Source organism: Aulostomus chinensis, chromosome 17 (assembly GCF_037954235.1).
Source record: "Aulostomus chinensis isolate RoL2024-O1b breed Wild chromosome 17, RoL_Achi_v1.0, whole genome shotgun sequence".
Lineage (NCBI taxonomy): Eukaryota > Metazoa > Chordata > Actinopteri > Syngnathiformes > Aulostomidae > Aulostomus > Aulostomus chinensis.
In genome coordinates this window covers 1256971-1267500 of record NC_141336.1, presented here as the reverse complement: position 1 = coordinate 1267500, position 10530 = coordinate 1256971, and the positions used below count along the sequence as shown (strand labels likewise).

The 10530-nt window shown below is 46.4% G+C and overlaps 1 protein-coding gene across 2 annotated transcripts in view; it reads left to right on the top strand.

Moving 5' to 3' along the window:
* LOC147245929 (protein phosphatase 1 regulatory subunit 37) overlaps positions 1-455 on the top strand; it is a 54451-nt gene extending 53996 nt beyond the window's left edge. For both annotated transcript variants that reach the window (XM_086182715.1, XM_086182714.1), the window contains exon 7: positions 1-455. This exon is cut by the window's left edge and continues 1349 nt beyond it. The gene's annotated coding sequence lies outside the window, so the exon portion shown is untranslated.
* The last annotated feature ends 10075 nt before the right edge of the window (positions 456-10530 follow it).

Here is a 10530-nt window from a genome sequence, read left to right as displayed (position 1 = left end):
TTCCTCCCTGGCTGCTGCTCAGCTGTTTGTTGGCTGACAAGCATCAGCAGCAGGTTCAAGGCTGTTAGCTGAATGAAGATGCGTCAAAATGTGGTGGCCAGTCACCATGTTCCAAAGAGAAATACTCAGAATAAAAGGTACTTTGGACCAATTAGCCAGTTATTTTTCTTGCAAGGCTTTTTAAAAAATAATTTTTGTGGTTGTTGCCATCTTCTTTCATTTTCAAAATAGTTTTAAAATTGACATGAAAATTAACTGTGAAATGAAGAAGCTAACTCACTTAGCATTAGCAGGGCAAAGCTCTCAACTCTGTTTCCTCCATCTTAATTGACTCATCAGGAACTGGCTTGTCGTGGTGCTTTTAAATTTCCCCTTTAATTTGCATCATTTATATCAGTTTATACAACTGAGTGAGTTCTGTGTTCATAATATGACATGAACTGTCCATTAAACAGCAGGTCACTATGAATTGTGGACAAGTGTCATTTTTGGGTCAAACGCATGTTTGGGGCACATTTTGTAGTTCTGTTTTAACTTCCTATCCTGACTGCCTGCTGCTGCTGATTGTTTCAGATAAACAATCTGTCCTCATCACATGACACAAACGCTGAGACGTCATCTGACAGGAAATATATACTGTGTTAAATTTGCTATGGAGATGTGGGATCCGATGCTAAAGGGCTTGTCAGCAGGTTACCATGTCACCATGTCAGCATGTTACCATGTCACCATGTCACCATGTTACCATGTCACCATGTCACCTTCTCAGCATGTCACCATGTCAGCATGTTACCAGGTCACCATGTCAGCATGTTACCATGTCAACATGTCAGCATGTTACCAGGTCACCATGTCACCGTGTCACCAGGTCACCATGTTACCATGTCACCATGTTGCCATGTTACCATGTCACCATGTTACCGGGTCACCATGTTACCATGTCACCATGTCAGCATGTTACCAGGTCACCATGTTACCATGTCACCATGTCAGCATGTTACCAGGTCACCATGTCAGCATGTTACCATGTTACCATGTCAGCATGTCAGCATGTTACCATGTCAGCATGTTACCATGTTACCATGTCACCATGTCAGCATGTTACCAGGTCACCATGTTACCATGTCACCATGTCAGCATGTTACCAGGTCACCATGTCAGCATGTTACCATGTTACCATGTCAGCATGTCAGCATGTTACCATGTCAGCATGTCAGCATGTTACCATGTTACCATGTCACCATGTCAGCATGTCACCATGTCAGCATGTTACCATGTCACCATGTTACCATGTCACCATGTCAGCATGTCAGCATGTTACCATGTTACCACGTCACCATGTCAGCATGTTACCAGGTCACCATGTTACCAGGTCACCATGTTACCATGTCAGCATGTTACCAGGTCACCATGTCAGCATGTTACCATGTTACCATGTTACCATGTCACCATGTTACCATGTCACCATGTTACCATGTCACCATGTTACCATGTCACCATGTCAGCATGTGACCATGTTACCATGTCACCATGTTACCATGTCACCATGTTACCATGTCAGCATGTCAGCATGTTACCAAGTTACCATGTCAGCATGTCAGCATGTTACCATATTACCAGGTCACCATGTTACCATGTCAGCATGTTACCAGGTCACCAGGTCACCATGTCACCATGTTACCAGGTCACCATGTTACCATGTCACCATGTTACCATGTCACCATGTCAGCATCATACCAGGTCACCATGTCAGCATGTTACCAGGTCACCATGTTACCATGTCACCATGTCACCATGTTACCATGTCAGCATGTTACCAGGTCACCATGTCAGCATGTTACCATGTTACCATGTCACCATGTCAGCATGTTACCATGTCAGCATGTTACCATGTCACCATGTCAGCATGTTACCATGTTACCATGTCACCATGTCAGCATCATACCAGGTCACCATGTCAGCATGTTACCAGGTCACCATGTTACCATGTCACCATGTTACCATGTCACCATGTCAGCATGTTACCAGGTCACCATGTTACCATGTCACCATGTTACCATGTCACCATGTCAGCATGTTACCATGTCACCATGTCAGCATCATACCAGGTCACCATGTCAGCATGTTACCATGTCACCATGTCAGCATCATACCAGGTCACCATGTCAGCATGTTACCATGTTACCATGTCACCATGTCAGCATGTTACCAGGTCACCATGTTACCATGTCACCATGTCAGCATGTTACCATGTCACCATGTCAGCATCATACCAGGTCACCATGTCAGCATGTTACCATGTTACCATGTCACCATGTCAGCATGTTACCAGGTCACCATGTTACCATGTCACCATGTTACCATATCACCATGTCAGCATGTTACCATGTCACCATGGCAGCATCATACCAGGTCACCATGTCACCATGTTACCATGTCAGCATGTTACCATGTCACCATGTCAGCATGTTACCATGTTACCATGTCACCATGTCAGCATCATACCAGGTCACCATGTCAGCATGTTACCAGGTCACCATGTTACCATGTCACCATGTTACCATGTCACCATGTCAGCATGTTACCAGGTCACCATGTTACCATGTCACCATGTTACCATGTCACCATGTCAGCATGTTACCATGTCACCATGTCAGCATCATACCAGGTCACCATGTCAGCATGTTACCATGTCAGCATGTTACCATGTCACCATGTCAGCATGTTACCATGTCACCATGTCAGCATCATACCAGGTCACCATGTCAGCATGTTACCAGGTCACCATGTTACCATGTCACCATGTCAGCATGTTACCAGGTCACCATGTTACCATGTTACCATGTCACCATGTTCACATGTCACCATGTCAGCATGTTACCATGTTACCATGTCACCATGTCAGCATCATACCAGGTCACCATGTCACCATGTCAGCATGTTACCAGGTCACCATGTTACCATGTCACCATGTTACCATGTCACCATGTTGCCATGTCACCATGTCAGCATGTTACCATGTTACCATGTCACCATGTCAGCATCATACCATGTTACCATGTCACCATGTCAGCATCATACCATGTTACCATGTCAGCATGTTACCAGGTCACCATGTTACCATGTCACCATGTTACCAGGTCACCATGTTACCAGGTCACCATGTTACCATGTCACCACGTTGCCATGTTACCATGTCACCATGTTACCAGGTCACCATGTTACCATGTCAGCATGTTACCAGGTCACCATGTTACCATGTTACCATGTCACCATGTCACCATGTTACCATGTCACCATGTCACCATGTTACCAGGTCACCATGTCAGCATGTCACCATGTTACCAGGTCACCATGTTACCATGTCACCATGTTACCAGGTCACCATGTTACCATGTCACCATGTTACCATGTCACCATGTCAGCATGTCAGCATGTTACCATGTTACCATGTCACCATGTCAGCATCATACCAGGTCACCATGTCACCATGTTACCATGTCAGCATGTTACCAGGTCACCATGTTACCATGTCACCATGTTGCCATGTTACCATGTCAGCATGTTACCAGGTCACCATGTTACCATGTCAGCATGTTAGCAGGTCACCATGTTACCATGTCACCATGTTACCATGTCACCATGTCACCATGATACCAGGTCTCCGTGTTACCATGTCACCATGTTACCAGGTCACCATGTGACCATGTTACCATGTCACCATGTTACCATGTCACCATGTCAGCATGTCTGGGTGGGATGGATGAACTCAACAGAGAGACTGCAGCTGCGTCGCAGCGCTCCTCGTACGCGTCGGCCTCCACACTGCCAGGAAACTACACGCCCTCCCAGATGGTTTGCTGACATCACTGTTTCTGACAGCGGCACAGACCACAGTTAGCATGCTCGCTATTCACCCTGCTAATTGGGCCTCGCTGGCTTTCTGCAGCCGGGGTGGAAGGTTCCTTAGGTGGTCAGACAGACTGTTGGACATAAGTGGGTGTGAACTCCAGCTAAGCCAGGATCAGTTTTGTAAACAAATGTGACGTAGCATCTGATGCTCATAGAACTGCCTCAGAGAAGTTCCGATGATTGTGAAAACAGCCTGTGACAGTGAGGGTCAGAGGTCACGCACGTGTTTGACTGGGGGAATGGTGGCGCTGGAACCTGGCTCTGGTGACTGGCTACAGACAGCATGTCCCTGAGAAGCGGCTAGAGTGATCGGGCTGATTCAAACCCATCAGCAGTGAAACATGGAGCCGGTTGAACAGCTGATCTCACCTCAGAGTAACCATCTGTGGCTGCAGCTGTCCAGACACGGAGTCAACAACTTTGACTTTCTCCTTCATCGCTCATTTGAATTGGAGCGTGCAAAGGTTCAGCAGCAGAGACCAAGTCAGTGTCTCTGCTGTCTTAACTGCCATCTTGTGGTTTTGGTTACCAGGTCAAATATGAAGGGACTGTTCAGGTTCCTCTCCGATCCGGTTCCTGTTGCCACACACCTGCCTCAGCGACTACAGGTGCGACTGCTGCTTCAGTCTTCACCTCAAATTGAGGATTTATACCAGCTACTCAAATTAAGACTGACTGGGCTTGGCTCAACTCTGGAACCTGCAGGCACACACACACACACACACACACACACACACTCACTCACACTCACTCACTCACTCACTCAGCTGAGCTGGACAAAGAACCTTTTCCAGCATCACACGCCTGAGTGGAGGCCAGCCCATGGTTCCACGCTACGTGCTAATGTGGTGAGAATGTGGCAGAAATGTGGCAGATATTTCAGTTTTATTTTCTTGTATTCATCAAAGTGCATCCAGTGGATCGCCGGGTTTGTGCTGGGGACCAACTCAACATGAACATGTTTGAGAGCCGTGTCTGCCCTGGCCTGCAGCCGCCACAGTGAGAGGGACGTTCCTCGTTGCTGAGGTGGATGATGAGGTTCTGACGGAGCGAGGAGGTCGGCGCTGGCTGTAATCACTCAGCACAGTCTGATATTATGGCTGAGCAATTAGGCAGGACAGTTGTGTACGTTACTAATGAACAATCGTGGAACGGAGCCGCCCTCACTGCTTCCATCCATCACTCTGAGTCTTCCCCGACTCCTCCGAGCTCTCACACCGACACGCCGCTGGCGCCGCTGGCTCGCTGAGCATGAGCGCCGTCCTCACACACACGCGGCCTGCTGTTGCTGGGCGTTTGGAGGTGTTTCCACTGGTTTGATGAGTTTCTGGCTGATGCTCTCAGCCTCCCCGCTGAATGTGTGGCTGCCTCTCCTCTTCATCTTTTCCCCCTTGTCAACACAATCCCTTCATCCATCCGTCCTGAGGCTCGGGCCCTGCGGGGGCAGATCCGCCCCTCACAGCGTCCTCTGGGTGCTCTCGTCTTCTCCTCTGGTCCCCCTCCTACACACACTCACATACTTTTCTTGGCCCCAGCGAGGACCCTTGATTTATTAGATGCCTTCTCTACAACTACATGCTGGCTCTCATTTCTGTTTGTAACTTTATGACTCACTAATTCAACATCATAATATTTTATTCCCCAGAAACCAAATCTTTATGGTGCCAGCATCATACGTGATCTTCCTCTGGCTCATGCAGCAGATACTTTAACTATGTGTTGGATTACAAGGACAAAAACATGAAGCAATGGAAGTGTTAACACATTTCAACTCTCAATGGCAGTTGGCAGCATTTCTGTCAAAATGATCCCTATAATGATTAAATATGTTCATGTTTCTGCTGCTGTCACGGTGCCAACTTCCCCACTGAGGGACGGATAAAGGGTCATCTTATCTTAAGCATTTATGTACTGTCATTCTGACCTTTTAGTGGAACATTCACCAACAGCTTTAACTTGAAAGTTCATGATATAAATATATTTGGATGTATCCAAATATGTATTTTCTATACTGTCTATATATGAGTCGGGGGGGGTGGAGCCTATCCCAGCTGACATTGGGTGAGAGGCAGGGTTCACCCTGGACGGGTCACCAGTCCATCAGGAGCAGTTAGGGGTTCAGTATCTTGCTCAAGGACACGGTCACTGGGGGAAGTGGGGATCAAACCAGCAACCCTTCAGGTGCTAGACGGCCTCTCTCCCTCTGAGCCACGCCACTCTAGAGGTAGATGTTGGTATTGGTGTAGATATAAATGCAGGTATATATAGAATAGACGAGAATACCTTTATTGTCATGGTGTGGCCAGATACAACGAAATTGGGCTGCAACTCCAACATGAGCATTAATAAATGATCAATCAATCAATCAATCAATCTTTATTCATTAAAAACGCAACACCAGGTGCTTCGCAAGATAAAATCATACAACAAAAATACTACAAATATTAAAAACCCGCCATTCCCACCCCCACATATAAACACACAGGCGCACACACACACACACACACACACACACACACACACACTCGCATATCGACACGCATGAACACACACGTGTGCATACACACACACAGCACTCACCAACTGTCAGTATCAAACATGTCAAGGCACTGAGGAACCAGGTGAGGAAAAACCACCTATGGAAGCCGTCCACACCGAGAGGTGTCACGGCCTACAGCCACAGGGGGCGCTGCCACAGAGACCACCCCGACCCGGATAGACAGGGATAGACTCTACACACAGTGCAGAGACCCCGGCCCCCCGGCCCCCCTGGCCCCCCTGGCCCCCCTGGCCTGAGGGATCTCCAGGACGACGTCCCTGCGGACAGACAGGGCACAGCTCCCAGTGTGGAGGGCCCCCATGAGGAAACACTGCAGCTAAAAACTGACACAGTAAAGAGACAGGAGGATCGGGTACAGACAGGCACGAGATAAAATAATGATAAAATACTTAAAATATAAAGAAAAAATAAACAAAAAATAAAGATGTAAAGATGTAATAAGAATAAATGCATAAAAGATTTAAGAATAAGTCATTAAACACATGACACCTTAAAAATAATAAAGCATAATAAAATTAAGGGGGTAAAAGAAATCAGTTAAAAGACGAGTGGGAGCCTCCTTTAAAAACACTAACAGTCTCTGCACTCAGAAAAGTTTGACCATTGTCTGCTTAAAAAATTAAGGCAACAAAGGGACTCTTAATATAATGAAATCATTGTTTGAAATATTTTGGATTTCTGATGATACGGCAAATGCTTCGTAGATCCAAATCAATTTTACAGGGAAAATATATTAAATGAGTATTTTTTTAAAAAGTAATTTATACTTTCCAAATATGTGAAAAAAGTAATTTAGATTTACTAATTAAACCGGTGAAATCAATTTATATTGTATAATTACCAAGACTAAATTCATGTCTAGTTCCTAAATATCTGGATGATACTGATTTATATTTAGAAATTTTATGTGTAAAATTGAGGCTCCTTATATTTCTGGAAAAGAATGATTTAGATTCAATAAATAAAATGAGTTGAATTGATTCTAATGGGTACTAAATGACTTAAAATCTATGCAGTATTATTGTCACTGTTGTCGTCATCTTTTGAAATACAATCTACTTACTTTGCTTCAACACAATTACAAACACACATCTTATACCAGCTACAAACATTAAAAACTCATTTAAAAACTTATCAATGTTTAAACATTGCAACATTTGTGAACACATTTTGAAGTTTTTGCAAAACATTTTAAAGTTCTTGTACACAAACTTTGGGACTTTCTGCACCAAATTTTGAATATTTTTGGAACCAAGGGCTGGCCCCCACGAACACATCAGGCATTCAAACTGTGTACTTTGGCAGACATTTTCTTGTTTGCGTCCAAGTCAAAGATTTTCTGAAATACCTCGAATGTGTACTTCAAGGGTTGGGGTAACTCAGTTCCACGCCATACATGAGGCCCTTCAGTTATGTGCAAGCTGATGCAACATCAAGGACGAAAAGGACCACCGCTCCCTCAGAGGCGACACCGGCCTGTTCGTCTCTGCTGACCACAAGGATGTTCAGATCAGACCTGGAGATGGCCTTTGGGATGGTTTTCTTTATTATCAGTGAACATTTCTGTACGATGAAATGTAGTTGGACACAGGCTGTCACACAGCAGCATAAATAGATAAATAAGAACAGACAATAAATAACAGGACAGAAAAGAGTAAGCATGAAGGATAGAGGAGAGTGCAGTGAGTCCAGTGGTGATGCAGGCTTGTGAACTGAAGGTCCATCACAAGCAAAGAGCAGGACTGAAGGAGCAGCAACAGTCCAGTCCAGGCTGTCCTCAGAGCTTCCACAGCCCTGGGGAAGAAGCTGTTTCTCAGTCTTTCTGTCCGTGCCCTCATGACCCTGAGCCTGCCAGAGGGAAGGGGGCCAAAAAGACCTTGTCCTGGGTGTGTCCAGTCAGATCTGATTTTTCCAGCTCTGTTTTCCAGGCGGGCAGACTAGATCTGATGCAGGGGTGTGAGAGGGTGCCGATGATTTTTTGGGCAGCCTCGAAGATCTGCTGCAGGTCTTTCCTCTCCTCTGAGGTGCCGCTGGAGAGCCATAGTGCATCCATAGCTCAGGACTCTCTCTATGGTGCACTGGTAGAAGTTTGGGAGGCGTTTCTGTGGTGGGCCGGGTCTCCTGAGGGTCCACAGAAAGAAGAGTCTCTGCTGGGCCTTCTTCACCAGCTCCCTGGTGTTCACTCCCCACGTCAGGTCCTTGGAGAGATGCACACCAAGGTATCTGAGACTCTCCACCTGTTCCACTGCTTCTCCATCAATCATCAGACTGGCGTGTGATGGGTCCCTGCGTGTCCTGAAGTCGATCACGAGCTCCTTTGTCTTGCTGGTGTTGAGGAGCAGGTCACTGTTCTGACACCAGGATGTGAGGGCCTGGACCTCCTCTCTGTAGGCTGCCTCGTTGCCGTTGGCGATCACCCCCACGATGGCTGTGTCGTCTGCAAACTTGAATGAGTGGTTTGTTGAGTGAATGGGAGTGCAGTCGTGGGTAAAGAGTGAATAGAGGAGGGGGCTAAGAACCCAGCCTGGGGGTGCTGGGGTAGAGGCTGGTGGTGGATGAAGTGACGTCTCCCAGTCTCACCTGCTGACGTCTGTGAAATAGAGATAGAATGTGCCAATACAAAATATGCGTATTTTGAGTATTGTAGCAATTATGTCTACAGGCGTCACTGTCATGGCATTTAGTCAGTGAAACATCAAGGTAATAGTTCACAAGGGTGCCAGGCCACTTAAAGGAGCAAAAGGCGAATTTTTTTCACTGCTAGGTGTGCTGTTGAGCACTGCCTGTAGACCAAAACAAATTGTGCCATCAGCCACCCCACCCCCCTCCCACACACACGTGCAGCTGAGTTCTGAAGCAACTCAAGATTAGCGATAGTCTTTTTGGCAAGACCAGAGAGCAGGACATCACAATAGTCCAGACTCCAGGAGATGAAAGCTTGCATCAGCACCTCCGTGTTGGCCTGAGAGAGGAACGGGCGACTCTGGCTCTGTTCTTAAGATGCTAAAAACCTCTCTTAGTTATGTTTCTGATGTGAGGAATAAAAGAAAGCTCAGAGTCAAAAATGACACCCAGGTTCTTTTATTGTGAAGGTTTAAAATCTTGTAGTTTTGGTAAAAGTTCCTCTCTCTTGCCTTCAGGACCAATAACTAAGACCTCTGTTTTGTCCTGGTTGAGCTGCAGGAAATTCTCTGCCATCCATGACTTAAAATCTGAAACACAGTTAAAAAGAGCATCAGTTGGCCCCGTGTCATCAGGAGACACAGCGGTGCACAGCTGCGTATCATCAGCGTAACTGTGGAAGTCGATGCTGTGACTCCTGATGACGGCCCTGTGAGACAGGAGCTGAACCAGTTAAAAACAGTACCAGAGAGGCCAACCAGGTTTCTGAGTCTGTGTGCTTGAATCCAGCAGTACCAAGACTGAGTTTTTGCGAGTCTGTGTCTGATGTCATTTAAAATCTTTAAAAGGGTTGTCTCGGTACTGTTGTTCCTCCTAAAACCAGACTGATTTTGCTCTAAGATATTGTTTCTAATTAAGAAATCATGTAGTTGGTAAAAAAAACAGCTTTTCTAAAATCTTACTTTAAAATGGTAAGTTGGATACAGGCTTACAAGAGTAATTATTAAAAATGTTGGGGTCTAAATTATGCTTCTTCAGAAGGGGCAGCACCAGACAACGAGGAAGGAGCCACACCATCTGCAGGGCCAGCGTCTGGATTTCCTTCTGGTGACAGAGCACGGTAGCGGTTTGACAGGCTGAGGCACGGAGGTGAGGCAGCACAGTCAAGGGCTCTCTGACCCTTGCAGACCACCTCCGCCCAGGACCGCTGATGACTCGGGGTTGAACTAGAGGACGGCAGGGGCAAGGGCTGGGATCCCAGTGTACCGTGTCCTGGAGGGCCGCCGTGAGTGAGGCGATCCAGAGTGACTGCTCATGAGCCACGTCCTGGATGGCGCTCAGCAAGGAGGTCTTGTCTTTTAGCTCTCCAGAGAGCTGGTGAATGTCCTCCTTCAGGTCAGCAATCTTTTTGTTTGAGCTCTTGTTCCTTGTTGGGA